Raw genomic sequence first — 12,997 nt, 5'->3', positions numbered from 1 at the left:
GATCTTTGTCCTTTTCATCCTCTCAATTTTTTTGGTACATTCAGTTCTTATTCATCTCAGTTATAACATTGAGTATGAAAGATCTAATAATGAAGGTTAAACATGGAAAACTTGTCAGAAGATTGTCAATTTCACATTCCTAAAATATACTCAAAATATTAATCCCAATGAATTTATGCTTTAAAGCATGTCACATTAAATTTACATGTAAACATAATCAAGAAAATTATATGGATTAAAAGTATGTCTTGTTCCCTTTAAATAATTAGTGTGATTTCAAAAATGAAAAGAAATATAAATAAATGAATGGAGTGAGCCAAAGGCTTTTCCCAAGAGAATTTAGAGCTCTAAATGTAGGGTAATTTGTTTTGCTTCCTGTGGTAATAAAACCATAATATGTCAATAGAGGACTGAAATGTTTAGTTGCATTAAAAAAATAATGGTGCACATGTGTAGAAACTGGTTCTAGTTTTATTATAGGCAGGAAAAAAATCAATGTATTTTTCCTATTCTCTTACATAGTCACACATTATTTCTAACATAAGTGTGGAAAATCTTCCCTATACATCAAGAAATCAGTTCTGACCTATGTACTTGGGGATAGCATTAGATCGAATAGGGTGAAGTCTCAGTCCCACAAGAGTGCCTACTGTATCAGATGACAATCATAACCCCCAAGTTGTGACCTGTGCTTTTGACTGACTTATGAATAGGGGTTTCCAAGATCCTTTCTTTGGTATTGACTAATTTCCTATACTGGATCACAGAACTCAGGGGAACACTTTGCTTACATTTACTCATTTACCGCAAAAGGTATTTTAAAGAATGCAAATGAATAGCCACTTGGAGAGACATTGGGCAAGATCTATAATGGTCCTGAATATAGTCCTTGTGAGGTTGATGTATCTTTCCCTAAAAGATTAAAACATAAAGATACCCTTCCAAGGCTGGAGATTTAGCTCAGTGGTTCTGCTGCCTGCCTCACAAGTGCAAGGACCCGAGTTCGATCCCCAGTACCAAAAAAAAAAAAAGATACCCTTTCTTATCTATGTCTAAAGAGCCCTTCATTTATTGTTTTTTGAGGCCGGAGCAAAAGGCCTTCAGAATTTTTAATTTTGGTGTCCAACTTTAGTTACAATTCAGGTGTACCTGGAAGGGTAACAAAGAACAGGATGCCCTGGAAGTTGCATTTCTAAAAAAATCTACATTTGAAACAGATCTGTATCTCCCTACTTCTTGTTATCTTCTTATTATTATTGTCTTTCACTTTGCTCTTTATTTTTACTCTGAGTTTCTCATATAAGATAAGCCATGGGATATTTAAGCTTGTGTGTCTGATTTATTTCACTTAACATTATGGTCTTAAGTGCATCCCTTTTCCTACAAATGACTCAAGTTTTTCTTTATGGCAGAGTAGTACTACTATATTTTGTGTAAATAACAATTATCATTATTTGCAGATGATGTGATTCTCTTTTGACAGATTCCAAAAAATCCATCAAAAGACTCTTAGAATTAATAAATTCAGTAATATAGCAGGATGCAAAAATCACCCCAAAATCAACAGTATTTATGAATGCTAATAATAAACTCATTGAGAAAGAAATTAGGGAAAAATATCATTCACAATAGCCAGAGAAAAAATTAAGTACTTAGGAACTAACCTAACTAAGGAAATAAAAGACCTTTACAATGAAAAATACAGTACTCTGAAAAAAGAAATGGAAAAGGACATTAAAAAATGGAAAGACCCCCCTGTTCCTGAATAGGCAGAACCATTGACATACAAATTTTACATAATCTCAATCAAAATACTAATAGCATTCTCCGCAGAACTGGAGAAAACAATCCTAAAATTCACATGGAAGCAGAAGAGACTCAGAATAGCAAAAGCAATCCTATACATTTACTTTTATCATGTGCTGGTTTTTAGTCCTCATTAGTGTGGCACTTTATGACAGTCCAGTAGGTGTTAGGAAGAAGTCTGTTATTAAAGAAGTTTGGATGTTGAGAATTTTAATCCTTTTGTCACCACATTTTACCCTTGTTATGGATAAGTGAAGCTTCCTTGTAGAAGAATATTTCTAGCCAATGCCTATTTTTGTGAACATCCTTGATTAGATAGAACTAGTTGTTTGGAGAAGATTATTTTATATAGGATGGCCTGTTGGTGGTCTCTCTAAAGGGAGACCTGAGACCCCGGAGAGCACCAACCTTTAAAGAAAGAAAAGGAGACAGCCTGGGGGATGAACAGAAGTTTACTCCTCTGACACGGTTCGACAATCACAAAGGAAAGAAGTAAGGCTTTTATACATGTAGGAAAGCAGCTTATTTTGGCTATCGTCTTTCTGATTTTAACCTCTGGTGACAAGTGACTTTAAGTGACTCATAAAAGCTACAGGCAAATTTATTTGTCCCCCGTTTCCGTTCACCAAACCTGTACATCAAAGAGCACACCATAGCCCTCTTCTTATCAGATGGTATCAAGAGAGCAGGTCAACTTCAGTTGAAATCAAGCCCACTGGCCCACCACAAATATCACAGATGTGTATAGTGAGTTGTATCTCTCTCACCACCTGTAGAGTCATTGGGTCACAGTCCTCCTGATCCTGGACAATGATAAATAAGAAAACTAGGAAAAGCTGTTTTTCTCCCGTGAAACTTTTACAATGTCACTTAAAGTTTTCTGGCATTTTTTTAACAAACAGACTTGTGGAATTTCCCAGAAACGACTTAATTTTCTCAGTTAACAAACTTCTTGTGATCACTTCTTACAACTAGAATAACTAAATTCTAAAATTTCCCACAATGGCCAAGTGAGACTTTCCTGAGACGGTCATTTTAGAATAGAGACTTGAATTCATTAAATTAGTAAGCTATCCAAAAAGTGAATTCCAGGCAGAAGAACAGAAAATGTCTTGAAAATAAATGAGATCACCCAAATAAGAACAAGCAGAGTCTTTTTATTCCAAGCTAATTATAGAATAAGAATCAGTAAGCACCATTATTTGCATTTGGCAGAGACTAGAAGGCTGGTAGAAGAATGAAGCAGCTTTGTCATGGGAAAAAAGAATGATTTTAGATAACTCCTAATTTTGAAGACTGTGGACATGGAGAAGCTGTGGGTATGCTATCTAGAAGTAGGGTACTGTATATAATTGGTTAGGGGTACATATTTGGCTTTCTCCAGTTGGTCTTAAATTTGAAATGGGGCAAAAATTAGGGAAGCTGTCAGATATTAATTACTCCTGGTTGTTTTAGGCTGATTAACAGAGATTGTTGTTTGGCTTCCTGGATAGTTGCTAGAGATACTAGACTGACTTCCTGCAAATCAAACTCATAGGTAATAGCTAGGCTCTTTTACTGGTTTCTGTAAGTTACACAACAGTTGTATGTCGAGAGCCATTCTACATAATTTGGGAAAAAATCATTTCATAATTAAATTATGAGTAGGGCTGTCTGAGGTGCTATGGCATACAGAAACAACTCTGTTTTGCCTCTGGTCACAGCTGAAGTCTCAATGGTCTCATGATGGTGTGATGCTCAAGGGCAAGATTACATCAGCTGAAGACATCCTGGTTCTTTGAAGACTGAGTAATAATAAAAAAAGGAGAAAGGTTTCACCTGGGGAGAGAATTCCTTATCAGCTTAACTCGTTCCACCTAATATTGTAAGAATGTTTTGCTCATCTCACTGTCCTCATCAACATAAGATTCTCATCAATATAGGGTTACCACTGCCCTCTGAGTCACCTGATACTCCCTCCGATTGATTATTGTGTGAACCCAATAAATAGTGGTAAGCTCGGAGTGTCTTTGTCTTTGTCCACTCTGAGGCACTGGCCTCCTGGTCCCCCATATACTTTGAAATTACACAAGTCTCTATTGTCTTTCTTTAGCCCCTGCTGTCCCCTTTTCTAGGCAGAGGATCGATTGCCCTCTGATATTTGGCACCTGACGTGGGAGCACACAGGCCTAAGAGGGAAGTTCCACTCAGTGGAGGAAAGGACACGTTGTGTGTTAGGCAGCAAGAGGACTCCGAAGATGAACTTGCAAAATGTCCAAAGAGAAAGTGAAAGGTAAAGCATGTCGGGCTGCATAAAGTTTCTGTAGCTGAGATGATGGGAAAGAATCAGTCTATAGAGCAGCAAAATTATATCCAACTCTTGCATAAGCTGCTTAAACGGGCCAGAGCTCAAGTTAGTACTGACACCTTAACTAAAATGCTGTGTGAAATTATTAAGTTCCTGCAGGCAGAAACCTTAGATTTAGAAAATTGGAATAGGATTGGTGAAAATTTAAAAAGAGCTCATAGCAGAAGAGAGCTTATCCTAAGACCTTTTCAGCTGGGGGCCTAGTAAAATCAGTTTGGGATCCTTTAAACACTACCCTTCCCAAGGCTCCTGTCCTCGGTCAGGATGAGGAAGAGAAATGTACTGAGAAAAGTCACCTAATGTTCCTCTGACTCTTGAGGAAGACTCAGAATCAGGTGAGGCTTATAAAGAGACTCATTGGCCCACACCACCAGGCTACTTAAGTATGAAACATTCTGAGCCCTGTATGTCTAAATATCAACAACTAGTTAAGGAAGCAGCTATGCATGGGGATGTTCTTGGGCCTTGTTGCTTCCCAGTAACAGGCCAATCCAAACAACCAAAATCAGTTTATTCCTAAACACCAGGTGTTTGACTTCAAACTGCTTAAGGAATTAAAACAAAGTGTTGTTAATAATGGAGCTCAGGGACCATTTACTTTGGGTATTTTGGATTCTGTGCTGGGGACTTACCATCTAACCTCACATGATGTTAGACATCTCGCTCATTCTTGTTTGTCCCCTAGTCAATACCTCCATTTTAATGTACAATGGCAGGAGCTTGCAATAGACCAAGCCATCAGAAACAGACAGGGTGATAAGGCTAATGTAACTGCAGAAATACTGGCAATGGGACAATTTGCAGAAGTAGGCCAACAGTTGCAGTATAGCATTGAGACTTTTGAACAAATAGGACATATAATAAAAAGAGCTTGGCTTACTGTGCCTGAGGATGGAGCTCCTGCCCAGTATTTTCTTAGTATCTTACAAGGGCTGAGAGAACCTTACACACAGTTCGTGGCTCAACTACAGGAAGCTGTGCACAAATTCCTCATGCTCAAACTGCCAACATGCTTATTCTCCAACTCGATTATGACAATGCTAACCAAGAGTGTAAATAGCCTCTAAGGATTTAAACAGGTACATTAAGGCTTGTCAGGGTATTGGTTCAGAAACTCATTGGGAGTCTGTATTGTTGTGGCAAAGGAGAACAGTTCCAGCAATTTGAAGATTCAAGAATATGAAAGTCACTCAAAAAGATGGAGAAAAACCTTTTATTAGGCTGGCAGGCTCAGAGGAGTTTGTACTCCAAAGTCTGAGTGCTTAAGCAGAAATGGGAGCATCCTTATGTAGGGATCTATGGTGTAGGTGAGCATGCACACTAATGTAGGGCTGCGGAGTTGTAGAACATTCCTGAAAGGCATAGTGGGCAAGCATGCTCACAGAAGCAGAGGGGTGGAGTTAACAGAACATTCCTGAAAGGGGCAGAATTAACAGAACATTCTTGAAAGGTCACGCAGTTCAACAATTACAAAACATTTTGATACATTGGGCAGGAGCACCATGCAACACAAACTTACATTTTTGGAACAAAACATTTTACAGAAAAAACATGGAGGTGGAGGCAAAGGCTTACCCTGTGCATTATTGTTCCATCAGTATTAGCTCAAGCTATGCCGGTGCTTTCAAAACAAGATAATAATAATAATAATGCTAAAAATGTTAAATGTTTAAATTGATGTAAAATGGGACATATCCACTGACAATGTACGTCTGCAAGCCAAGGTAATAACTCTTAACATTTCTGGAACTTCCACTAATTCTAATCTGGGAAATAATGAGCCTCCCCATGTTCCTGGGAGTGCGCCCAGCCTAGGCAGGGCCTGCTACTCACAGAAAGCCCAGGCTAAAAGATGCTCCAAAGGTGCCAGCAGCCATGCATAGACCCAATAACTTACAAGATTAAAATCAACTTGGTTGCTGGTGGTTCTAAACAAATATGTACAGGTCTTTTATCCCAAATATATCATTTTAAAGACAGTTTTATCCCATGTGTGGTGGATTGACTAATGGTCAACTTGTAATGCCCAGCTGAACTGAATCAGTGTGGTCTGGATGTGGAGGATTGTTATCAATAGTCATAAAAAGACAACTGGAGGGGAAAATTGTGGCCTGTTGATTTGCTAGGAGAGGCTTGCTGCAGATGGTATTCCTGATTCAAACTAAGCTGTTCTTGTCGGAGGAGGAGCTCAGGGCCTCGCTGTTGCTGGGAATGGGTGCTGTTTTCATCAGGGGAGCTCTGATGTTCACCGTGAGCATCACTTCTTGGCTCCAATGTGGATCCCTTAGCTTGGTGGCACAAATCCTTCATCTCACCAACATAAGTTTTTCTGGCTTCTACCACTGGCCTTTGGGCCTTCCAGGTGCAGATCATCAGTATGGACAAGCATGAGACATTGCTGTAGGCTCTAGGCCACTGGATGGACTCCTGGAGGACATTTGCCTTGGATGCTAAGCCTTTAGCTGGACTTGTGTGGGAAATTGCTGGGATCCAAGCCCTCAGCTGGATTCTTTGGGCCTCTACTGTGCGGTTAATCTCTCTTGCACTCCTTTGCATTTGACTTCTTGGGAAATTATCATAAAATAATCCTATAAATTATGTGTCCTGTATTTAATGTATTCCCTTGCCAAAACCCTGACTACAACACCATGTAACCCCTAAGGACAAACAATTGTCGAATGTGCCTATCAAACTTTAAAGCACAACTTCTAAAACAGAAAGAGGGAGTAGAGCTACCTCCTCAAGCTCAATTAGATCCTGTTACTTTCATTTTAAAGTTTTTAAATCCACTTGTGGAAAGTAAATATACTCTATCAGAACTCCTTTGACACAAGCACAAGAATACGGACACGCTGTAGACACAAGTGTTGTGAAAGGATGTCCTTAACTGAAAGGTAAAATAAAATGGCTCAATACAATTAATAATTTGGGGGAAAAGTTTTGCTTCTGTTTTAACAGATAAGAGAGAAATGCTATGGCTGCCATCCAGGAAGCTTGGATTGTCTTTCATCCAGGGTAAAGTATGGACTGGTAGAGATTTGATCTCAGCACAGGAAAGAAAGATCCTATATTTAAAGATATATAAAAATGTTCAAACTGGTATTTGTATCTGTAATCCTTAAGGTTTTTTTTAATGGCACAGTAACCTGAAGAGAAAACTCCTTTGATTATAATAATTGTGCACCCAGTCATCCCTATAGACATGAAAGATAAAGCAATTGTTAATTATACTTCTTATTTTAATTATCCTCCTCTGTGTGTGAAAGATGCTTCCATATAGTCTATTGCTATGCTGCCTCATCTCAGACCTGGTTGGCCCATATGCCTGAAAACTTTGTTATGTTAACTTGGGTCCATTCACATGGCTGGAGAAAAAATAGATTCCTTCCTACACAAATATCTGATTTGTTAGGCTCATTTTACATGGAATGGATTTCATAAGGATGCACCTCCACTATGAAATATATGTAGGGGCTGGTCAGAAAGATATAGGAAACTGGGATCATATGAATTTATTGACTGGGGACCATGGGGACATTTTATGGGAAGAAAGGACAATAATACAGACTGGTATAAATTAAACTGGACTTAACCTTGATAATGTGATTAATCTATCCCTCCTAAAGAAATAAATTGGATAGAAGGTTTTAGTACACCTTCTCCCCAGTTTTTACATTATGGAAAACTTGAGTCTGCCCAAAATCATTATGCAAATTGGCTCTTTCCTATATTGAAGGAAGATTATGGACTGGTAATGATTTAAAATCAGACTCTATCAATACTATATTTTTAACAAAATACTACTGGCCTATTCAAGCTTTCATTTGTGTCTATAACCCATAAATTTTCATATATGGGAATATACAATGGGATACTAATACTTTTACCTGTCAAAAATGCACCTTGAGTCATTGTATTCCCTTTAGATCATACAAAATAAGACCCTAATACCCTCTGGCATATCTCAGGAGTATGGGTTCCTGTTAATTTAACTGAACTATGGTCATATATACCTACTGCTCATTTGTTACAAGTCCTGCTTGATCATCTCATACATAGAACAAAGAGAATGCTGGGATTAATCATTGCTGGCATAGTCTCTTTGGTATTATAGATTTCAAGTGTAGCTGTTTCCTCTGTGGCCTTGGCCCACTCCATGTAAGTAGCTCATTTCATAGATAATTGGACCAAGAGTGCTGACAGGGCCTGGACAATACAACATTCTATAGATGCTAAGCTGCAATCCCAAATAAATGTGGTTGAGACTACTGTTCTCTGGATGAGAGAGCAGATTGAAAATTTACAGTTCCAACAAGGCCTCAAATGTCATTTTAATATTACTCGATTTTACATTATTCCTTTACCTTATAACTGATCTAGCCACCCATGGGAACATGTTAAAAAGCATGTACAAGGAGCAACACAAAAAATAACTATAGATCTAGATGCCCTCCAAAAAGAAGTTTTATTTATGTCCCAACAGAGTGCTAATTTTGATGACCAGGATCAAAACTGGGATAAATTTTCTGATATACTTCATCAGCTTAATCCTGTTAATTATCTCAAGGCTCATTTCTGGTTTTATATTGCTGTGCTAGTAGTAGTTGGATTATGTTTCCTTGCTCTTATCTTAGTCTGCTGCAGAGGAGCTCAAACCAAACAATGTCTGAAGATGTTGGAACTACAGGTCATGATGACTCGACTTCTTCAAGCTAATAAAAAGAAAGGGGATCTGTTGAGAGCCATTCTACATAATTTTGGGGGGAAATCATTTCATAATTAAATTATGATTAGGGCTGTCTGAGGCGCTATGGCATACAGAAACATAACTCTGTTTTGCCTCCAGTCACAGCAGAAGTCTCAATGGTCCTATGATGCTGTGATGCTCAAGGGCAGGATTACATCAGGTGAAGACATCCTGGTTCTTTGAAAACCCAGTAGTAATATAAAAAGGAGAAAGGTTTCACCTGGGGAGGGACAAATTCCTTATCACCTACTATTGTAAGAATGTTTTGCTTATCTCACCGTTCTCATCAACATAAGATCCTCATCAGCATCCCTCTGATTATTGTATGAACCAAATAAATAGTGGCAAACTCAGAGTGTTTTTAGCCTTTGCCCACTCTGAGGCACTGACCTCCTGGCCCTCCATGTATTTTGAAATTACACAAGTTTCTATTTTTCTTTCTTTTTTTTTTGGTACCAGGGATTGAACTCAGGACCTGGTGCTTGCAAAGCAGGCATGGTGCCACTGAGCTAAATCCCGGGCTGCCTTTCTTTAGCCCTTGCTGTTCCCCTTTCTAGGCAGTTGGAAGATTGATCGCCCTCTGATAGTTGTATATTCTGTCACTCAAGTATGATATGTTTATGCTTAAATATCACATTGCTTCTCTTATGTGAGAAACCCAAAGGGTAAGGCCAAAATGGATGATAGATATTGGGAAATAGGAAGAAAATGTTCAAATAGGAAGGGGAACAAAGGAAGGGGGAGGGGCAAAGTAAGGGAGGGAATAGGGATAAAATAATTTAAAAGAATGGAAGGAAAAGAATAGAACAAAGTTTTGTAAAGGGAGAGGGGAAGAAGGATTGAAGGGAAGTGAGAGGAATGGGATTAAAAGAATGAAGATGTATTATGTCCAGGTACAAACTCCATATGATGAATGTGATCATTATGTATGTCAAAAGTGTACTAATAAAATTAATTTTTGAAAAAGAATGATATGTTTGGAGAGCAGCAGGAAGCCTAGTGTGGCTGCAGTGGAGGGAAGGAGAAAAGTAGTAGAAGCTGAGGTTAGATTGTTCGGTGTAGATCTGGTAGAGCTTTGAAATCCATAATAATGAGTTTGGTTTCATTCCACTGTGATATGAACCCTATATTCTCATCAGGAGAATAATGCGAGTTTATTTAGTTTTAAAAGATTATCTTGGAGCATAGAGGCTATGAAGAAAGAAAAGTGAAGGCAGGGAGGCCACTGCCATAGTTTAGGTTTGAGATGATGGTGCCCTGAATCAGAATAACTATGAAGCAGGTAGGTGGTAAGAAGTGGTGAATTGTTTGAACATGTTTGGAATGTACAATCAACTGGATTTGTTGATAGGTTAAATGTATGAAAGAGAGAGAGAGAAAGATCAAAGAATATGTTAAATGTTTGGACCTTAGTAAGTAGTACCATTACTGAGATGAAGAAATGTCTTTTATGGTCCTTCATTAAATCATTATAGGAAATAAAAACTTAAAGTGGTCCATTTTCAAGACAAAATACATAGCTTTTAATGGAAAATTACTAGCAGCTAAACTTGCCTAACAGGTTGCAGACATGACAAATGGCAAAGTCCAAGCACCTGGAAGACCGCTAAGCAAACAGAATGTTGGGTGATGGATAAACTGGCAAGTCTTTGTTGAGAAATAGAGACATAATCTGGGGAGGGAGAGAAAAGAATACCTTATAAGGAAATAATGAAACTTAAGTGATATCCAGGTAGATTGTACACCCCATAGTACTCAGCCATTGAGGAACCAGGGCAGGGATCTGCACTCTAGGAAATAAAATGTTTGCTGTAGCTCCCATGGGTATGCCTGCCTACAGACATGGGATCTTGCAAGACCAACATTAAAGTCTGGCTTTTGCTTGCTTCATGTCTCCAAGTCCATTCCTTGGGTTTGGGCAAATGAGGGTACTTCTCACATCGTGTCTCTCTATTCACCTTACATATGCTGCCAGAGACTAGAGATGGTGTGTAATCAAGTTTTTCTTCTATTGTGCTTATTAAAACATTTAAGTGGCTATTGCCGACTAATTCTGCTAAATGAAATAAAAAAGAACAGATTTTGATGGTAGGCCACCAGGTTGTTTCTAATTGGGGTGCTTCTATTCCCTCCTCTTCATGGGTATTCCAGTAAAAGAAATGCAGAATACTTAGGAAATCTGTATTTTCCCTTAAGGGTTAAATTGAACTGCTTATTGATTGTAGGGAAAGTACCTAAATGAAACAACTGGAGATAAAAGAATACAGACATTTACATTCATCTGAATCCAGCATGTCAAAAAAGCTACTTTGCACATTTTATTCCTGAAGAAAAGTAAACAGATTAGTCCCCATCAGAAAATTATAAATTGTAGAGATGATACAAATGTGATTGTTGCATTCTCATTGTAAACCATTGTTAAGTGCTTAGGTAAAGAAAATTTTCTGCTGGGATTTACATATGGATTTTTAGTTTTTTGTAAGTTTGCAAATGCCACATAGGAATGTTTTATTCCCTTATTCTACATGATACTCCTATTAATCATTGTGTTATAGAAATACAAAAGAACAGTAATGCTTGGTTAGCAATGGAATTTCTGTATGAAAAGCAAGTGATGCATAATCAATTGTCCCTGCTTCAGAGACTCATTATTATCACATTAGTCATTGCTGTGTACCTACCTTGTTTTGATTGATTATATACATGAATCCAATATAAATGTGCATAGCTGTCATGAAAGTTTCCTTCCATTAGATTCCAATGAAAGAGTTTTCAGTGGATTCAAATTTAGCTTTTAAATTTTTATATGGTTCTTTCCCTAATTACCATATGCATTTGAATACAATATCTGTTGTTATCTATACTTTCATTTTTCTACTTCAAGATTATGCTCCAGTATTGCGTTTGTGGCATGACCCACTATCTCCCATAACAACTTACTACAGTAATAGTAGCATGTATACAATTTAGGAAATGATCAAGCAAAATGCATATGCAGTTTAATAAATGAAGCAAAATGATAAACTGATAAAAAGTAAATAGAGTTATTCAAATACCTACTAGCAAATGAAAAAGATTTTTTCCTGAAGCAATAGAGATTATTATATTTAATTTAGTGTTATCTGAACTACAAAAACACATATTAATGTAGAAAATAAGATTTAAGGTTGAAAATGAGTTGGCCAAGAATGAAAAAGATTTTAGAGTGATACTAGGAGCATATGCTAGCCAGAAACATTTTTCATATTCCAAATTTATTATGATTATCCTTCTTTTCCACACATAGAGTAAAATCTTAGAAATTTAAGCTCTACTGAATCAGAAAATCTCAAATTTCAACATTTGAAAATTGAGGAAGAGGTAAGTTAGTGAATATACAAAGAACAGTGTTAGTATCACATTTAGGCCATGTAAGTTAACAATGTGTTTACTAAAAACAGTCACCTACTGTTACACTCTCCCAGTAATGACAAATAAAATGTTCGCTGCATCTGTCTTTTATGTATGTTAGAGCCCAGCCAAGAGTAACCAGGATTAACTGCATCTGGTTGGAATAGCTTAGGTGGGCCAGGTCATGAAATTACTTGTTTTCCCTGAGCAAATTTAGCTGTAAGCATCCAAGACGATGCAGTATGAGAATAATGGTATAATATTTAGCCATGCCATCACTCATCCAATATTATTAAGCACCTACTATGTGCAAGAGTTTCTGCTAGTCAATGAGGATGTAGAGATGAATCTTTTCCCTCAGAGAGCTCACCAGTATGAAAATGAATGGATTGCAATACAAGGAGTAATGCAAGATTATAAGGAATTATCACCACTGAAGGCACACAGAGGAAGTAGTATATAACTAACATCTAAGGAGAGGAATCAAGGAAAGTAATAGTCCTGGGTAATGGGCATAGACCAAGTTATTTTGCAGGGTGAATAACAGCACATTAAGGATGTAGCGGTGGAAGGAGCTTCCCAGGCAGAAGGAGCAGAATGTGATCTAGCTGGAGTATATTGTAAAAGTGAAAGAAACTTGAGGGATACAGATAATAATAAGCAAGAGGATGGAAAGTCTTGTACATCATGCTATGGATTTTTAACTG

Source organism: Heterocephalus glaber, unplaced genomic scaffold (assembly GCF_053883595.1).
Source record: "Heterocephalus glaber isolate CG9 unplaced genomic scaffold, H.glaber_assembly_v1.0 deba00001613, whole genome shotgun sequence".
Classification (NCBI taxonomy): Eukaryota; Metazoa; Chordata; class Mammalia; order Rodentia; family Bathyergidae; genus Heterocephalus; species Heterocephalus glaber.
This window is presented reverse-complemented; position numbering follows the sequence as displayed.